This window comes from Balaenoptera ricei, chromosome 13 (genome assembly GCF_028023285.1).
Source record: "Balaenoptera ricei isolate mBalRic1 chromosome 13, mBalRic1.hap2, whole genome shotgun sequence".
Lineage (NCBI taxonomy): Eukaryota > Metazoa > Chordata > Mammalia > Artiodactyla > Balaenopteridae > Balaenoptera > Balaenoptera ricei.
This window is the reverse complement of record NC_082651.1, coordinates 101,473,691-101,479,574: the sequence shown is the minus strand read 5'-3', so window position 1 is coordinate 101,479,574 and position 5,884 is coordinate 101,473,691. Positions and strand designations below refer to the sequence as shown.

Genomic DNA, 5,884 nt, shown 5'->3' with positions numbered 1-5,884 from the left:
ACTCGCGTCAGCGTTGCACCCACGGTTAAGGAGGACAGAGGGGCTGGGCTTCACGGCCTCCTGCATGGGGTTTCTCGGGCTCGGGGGAGGGCCCTGGGCGGGGAAGCTGGCTCAGTTTCCGTTCTGTCTCCTTTTCTGTGCACAATATTCACTCCCTCCCTCGCTCGCTGTGTGACCCTAAGCAAGTCTTTTCCCTCATCTATAAAATGAGGGCTCAGCCTGCAGTCACCAAGTCCCCTTCCAACAATTCCATCCCGTGTTTCTATTTAAGACAAGGAAATGCCCTTAAAATGAGGTTACAGAAAAATAAATAAATAACTATATGGGAAGTCACTGCTGTGTCTGCAGAACAGAAACATTCTGCATTTTGTGGCCCATAATATTTCTCCCTTTATCTATTTCTTATCTGCATAAAAGCAATGAAATGTCACCTCATTCAACAAACATTTATGGAGCGCCTACAGTTCTATGTGTGCTCAGGCCCTGGAGATGCAGCAGAGCCAAGCGACAAAGATCTTCACCCTCTCAGGCCTCCCCTGTGCTGGGGGGACAGGCAGGAGAAATAAACAAGGGGAACACACAGAGGTGAGAAGGTGTGATGGCTCTTTATCACTGCCTGACAACTGCCACATGCTCAGCAGCTGCAGACGCACAAGCTGACCGTCTCTTGGCGTCTGTGGCCAGGAGCCCTGGCACCGCCGAGCTGGGCTTTCCACTCAGGCAGCAATCCAGATGTGGGCCAGGCTGCGTTCTCATCCCCATCTTCACTCACTCAGGCTTCGGCAGAACTTACTTGCATTTGCAGACAACTTAGTTATCCAAAGCAAACAAGAGCAAGACTCCAGGCTGAGTTTGCAACAAGGCGGTCTCATGTCTGTAAAGTAGCCGCAAGCGAGGCCCCAGCACCTGGGGCACCTTCTGTAGGCAGAGGTGGTCACGGGTCCTGCCCACACCTGGGGAGGGGCTCACCCCAGGATGAGAACACCAGGAGGTGGGCCTGCTCAGGCCTGTCTGCCACAGAGGACCCGGGTCCCATGGAGGAAGGAAGGCCAGGGAAGGTGGGAGAACCCACGGGAGGGCTGCGTGTGAACAGGGAACGCACCTATCGCGAGGAGGCAAGAAGGGTATCACAACTGCTGCTGCTCCAGACGGAGGAGAAAATGCAAAGCCCCCCCCCCCCACCACGGGAGAAGCTGCACCGTATGTCCAGGACAGCAGGTGCCCATCCTTGCTGCAGAGCGCGGCCGGAGGTAGAGGCGTGGATGAGGTCGAGAGCAGAGAGGCCAGACTGGGAGGGCTGGCGGGCCTCGGGGTTTGCTTTGCGTTTATCGTGCGTGAGACAGGAGCCCCTGGGAGGTGCCCCACGGTGCAGTGACAGGACTGCTTGGTTTTTTACAGGGTCCCTCTGAGCACTGCTGGCAGAGACTCACGAGGTGGGCAGAGTTGACCAGCCAGGACCCCACTGCAGGCTGTCCTGGCGCTGATGGAGAAGCTGACCGCGGTGCTGACTTGGGTGGGGAGAGACTTGCACGGTGGCCTGATTTCAAAGATGGCACCCGCAGGATTTCTGGATGAATTAGAAGTGGTTTCTGCAGCAGTCAAGACCCTACAACAATTCTGGGGCTTCAGCCTGCACCCTCCTTCAGCACCATACCCGTGTCCCGACCACGGCCGACAGTGCCCGAGCCGGCAGTGCCTGGTCCAGTCAACACGGGCATCTCACTGGTCCCACTCTCAAGCCTTCTCATTGAAAACTGCCCTCACCTCCTCTCTCCTTACACCCTGTCCCCTCCAGGCCTGTGACAGGCCGTTGTCGCTTCAGGGGACGCTCTTCCCCAGGAACAAACCTTCCCTCCTCTGGGGTTCCCTCGGCCTCTTTGGGCAGAAGTAGCAGCCCCTGCTCCATCCACTCGTCATGTGCCTGTCCCTCTCCAGGCTCTGGGGGCATCACCTTCCCTCGTTCCAGCCTTCAGGGGGTGCCTGACACAAAGCAGATACACATTAAACATAATAACAGAGCGCCACAGAGGAAAGGTTCATGTCACCCCTGAATGACTAACCCAGCTGACTGGAGAGCTGCGTTTAGGGCCTCCAGTTCCCAACTGGAGGCAGCAAGCCTCAAAAATTGGACTTCAGTTTCCACCTGGAAGGCCAGTTAGGAACCTGAAGAGGCCAGGGGAGTTTGGTGAAGAGAAGTTGAGCTGCAGGCAGGGCAGGACAGAATGGGCCCGACGGGGCTCTGTCCACACCTGGAGTCTGGGGGCGGAGTGTCCATGCTGGGGCGAGAGCTGGGGCGGGTGCCCCCTGGCCACACTCAGCCCCCATGGGCTGCACATGCCTGGCGGTGTAAGCAGGTCTGGTTTGCGCTGAGCCCTGCAGCCTGGAGGCCGGGGACCTGGCCCCCTGAGTGCTCCCTGCCTGGGCCTTGCTCTGGGACACTGGTCACCCCCCCCCGGACCCCTGCCCCTGGGGCCTCAGCCTGCCTCCCCCAGCTGGGGCCCTCAGGCACAGCCTCATTAACCCAGTGAGTCAGAGCGACACCTGGACACCGTGGGCCTCTTAGAGGCCCCACCTAAGACCCTCCTGGAGGGCTCACAGGCCGCATCCCTCCTGGAAGGTTCACAGGCCGCCTGTCTCCGTCCCATGCCTGAGAGCAGCTTCCAGGAAGGTGGAGGGCGGCCCCCTCACAGGACGCGGGCAGGTCCTCTGATAAGGAAGCCAGAGGCCCTGTGGGAGACTCGTCCACCTTCCTCTCTGCTACGAGGATGCCAGTAGCCCGGGCGAGATGATGCATTAACCTATTTCTCACTGAGGCGAGGGTCATCCATCAGACCCACTTTCCTCCTGGCAGGGCGAGCCGGGTGCCAGGTGCAGGCTGCTCCACCGAGGGGGCCGTCGGCCGTGATTGTGGGCAAGTCCCGCCCCCCCCCGGGCCCCAGGCCCATAATTTATAAAGGGGGGGGTGGATCCCAAGCGCTCCAAGCCCTCTGCCTCCTATGAAGGCTTCAGTTTCGGGAAAGGATTCACTTGCATTTTCTGTCCTGAGACAAATCCCAGGTGGAGGTTTTGGTTTTATGTAAAATGAATCCCAGACAGGAGGGTGCCGGCCACGCCCTGGGGGCTGCACTGAGGCGTCTGGCCTGCCGCTCTGCCAATCCTTTCCCTCAAATCAGCATCGTCAATCTTGAGAAAGTCAGATTAGCCGCGGCTTGTGTCACCTGCGCAGGCAGAGGGGAGGTGACAGCCTTTCCATCGGGCTCTCTGAGAGCGTAAAAGCAGGGGGCGGTGAAACCCCAAAGGAGGTGAGCGTGGCGGCTGCAGGTCTGCGTCACCGCAGTCTCGGGCGCAGCAAAGAGGCTCCATCGACAAGCGGCGACGCAGGTCCCCCTCCGGACCGCTGAGTGCGTGCGACTCGCTGAGGTCCCGGGATGGCAGGGCCCAGAGGGGGAGCACGGCGCTGGCGGCCGGAGGGGGAAGCACAGATGGACAAGATCTCAGGGAGAAAGGGCAGGTGCGTCCCTGTGGAGGCGTCCCTGACGGGGCAGAGATCACTGTCCTCCGGGCCCAGGCCCCGGGTCCTCTGTGGGTACCCCTCCTGCCCTCTCCACACGCCCCACCAGGAATGGCCTCCCACTACGGCTCGAGTTCCTGAGAAAGCTCTAGAATGGCTCTTAGGAGCATCTGGGCACAGAAGCAGGTCAAGAAGCTTCTCCTCGCCAGCACCTGTGGTCTGCGCTGAACACATCCGTGGCACGAATCCGCACTTATCGAGCGCCTGGGGCATGCCAGCCTCAGGGGGCAGCCCTTTTCACGCAATCCTAGCGCAACCGCAAAAAGCTGCGTTTGTTTGTTTATTTTCATCTTCCCGTTTTACAGATAAGGAAACTGAGGCTTCAGACAGTGGACTCCTCCAGCGTCCCCGTGCTCAGCCGTACGGGGCAGGGCTTCCAGCCTCCAACCCAGGGATTGTGCAAGCAGCGAAAATGACCTCTCTGTTTGGTTGGGGTTCTGCCCGCACACACAGTAAAGGTCGTGGGGGAGGAGGATTCTGCCCATCTGCATCCTGCCTGGGAGAGCTCCAATCCCAGGGCAGGCACCCAGGTACCCAGGTAGGTTCACCTGGAACCCGGGGCCACGGGGTCCCAGGCCCCAGGCACTTGGTCAATGCCAGGGACTCTGCAATGCCCCGAGTGGGAACCCTGCATCAGAGGGGGACAATTCAACACCCCAAACACGTGCTGGGAAAACGGAGACTCACCAGAAGGCAGGACACACTGTTGGGGGAGGCGGGTCTGTGCTTCCTCCGAGGAGAGCCCTGGTCTTTCCCAACAGACACACTTCCAGCAGGGCACATGCCGTGGAGACAGGCGGGGGGGGCACCACTGGCCCACCGTCACTGTCAGCTGAGCGAGCCTCCACCCCAGCTGGAGGCCTCCAAGTGCCTCCAAGCCCTTCCCCAGCCCCACCCCCACCCCCGACGGAGCACCGACACTTCACGGCCCACAGGCTCCCGGGCTTTATCGCCCGGGTCCGGCCTGCTGCCGCCAGAAGTGCTATCATACGGCTCAGTGGCCTCCGGGGCACCCTTGATTAAACTCCAGCCCTGGCCGAAGTGTCCCAGGCAGTGCTGATGGGAAGTAACCATAGCCATTTTAAGGTCTGAAAGTGGCTTGAGCTCCTGTTTATCAGCCTTCCTGGAAGGGCCACCACTGAGTCCCTTCAGAGGCCCCATGCCCCACCCCAAAGGGACAGGTGCTTCTCAGCTCACCCGGGACCTCCAAGGAGGGGGCTTCACCAAATCCAAGGTCTTCGAGAGGGAAAAGAAAACGAGGAGAACGATCTTTTCTTCTTAACCTGCCGGTCTTTGTTGCATCCGAGCCGTCTCTGCTGCCGAGGGGCGCTGTCGTCTCCCACCCAGCACACGCAAACCCCAGGGTCACCGTGATGCTTCAGACAAACGCCTTGTGGGCCTGCAGGGAACGGGCTGTCTGTGGAGAAGGCTGGAGCCATGCGGGCGGGTGAGGGAGCGCTGAATTAGCGCCATATCACATGGCCTCCCTGCTGTGGACCGGTGGTCCCGGCAGTGCCCTGAGGGGCTCCCCAAGCTCTCGGGGGACCCCCAGATCCGGCCGGGATCCCTGAGCTTCCCACCCAGGGCCCTGACCCACCCCGCCGTCTCCGGCTCTCCACAACCATGCTGGGAACACCCTGCCTGTCCCCTGCACCCAGCCCAGGGCTGTCCCCTTCCTTCTGCACCCTTTCTCCTGCTGCTGACCTGGCCCACGGCCAGGCCCTGCTTCCCGGAGAGATGGTCTGGGTCGGAGCTCTCTGGACGGTGAGTTTCTCTTGACCGGGGGTCTGGGGTGTGAGTTCTCGGACCCTCAGGCAGGCGGCTGGTTCCCGATACACGGCTTGGCCGCACCTCTCGTCTGACACGCATCATTATCTCTTCGGAGCCTCAGTTTCCCCACCTGGGAAGACGCTGCTACAGCAGGGGCTGCGTGAGGCCTCAGGGAGTACGCGAAGCGCTCCACACCGCTCCTGGCCCGCGGGAGCACCGGTTTCCCTGCCACCCGCCGGCTGTCCTCCCGGAGGCGCTGCGGGCACCCAGGCGCCCACGCCAGCACGGGCCCCGGGCCTGGGGGGCGCGGCTGTGCGGCGGGCACGTGACACTCGCCTGCGATCCGCCGGCCTGGCGCACGCACAGCGGCTCACTGGCTCCGGCCCGCCTCCGGGCGCCGCCGTGCCCACCCCGCCGTGCCCACCCCGCCAGCCCACCCGGCAGTTCCCTGCTGGCCTCCCCGCACGTCCAGCCGCGGGCCGGGCTCGCCTCGGGAGGGGCTGGAGGTCTGGCGCCCGGAGCGGCCCAGGCGGGCGCAGACAC

At 61.8% G+C, this 5,884-nt stretch overlaps 1 long non-coding RNA gene across 2 annotated transcripts; it reads right to left on the bottom strand.

The window, feature by feature from the left end:
* Positions 1-610: 610 nt before the first annotated feature.
* LOC132377130 (uncharacterized) lies at positions 611-5,597 on the bottom strand. 2 transcript variants are annotated; one of them, XR_009506540.1, is made up of 5 exons: positions 5,276-5,597; positions 4,769-4,970; positions 1,848-1,980; positions 1,200-1,567; positions 611-1,102 (listed from the first exon to the last, which is right to left on the bottom strand). It is a non-coding gene; the product is annotated as an uncharacterized LOC132377130 (long non-coding RNA). The 2 variants fall into 2 exon arrangements; XR_009506539.1 differs by having other exon boundaries at positions 611-1,567.
* Between the last annotated feature and the right edge of the window lie 287 nt (positions 5,598-5,884).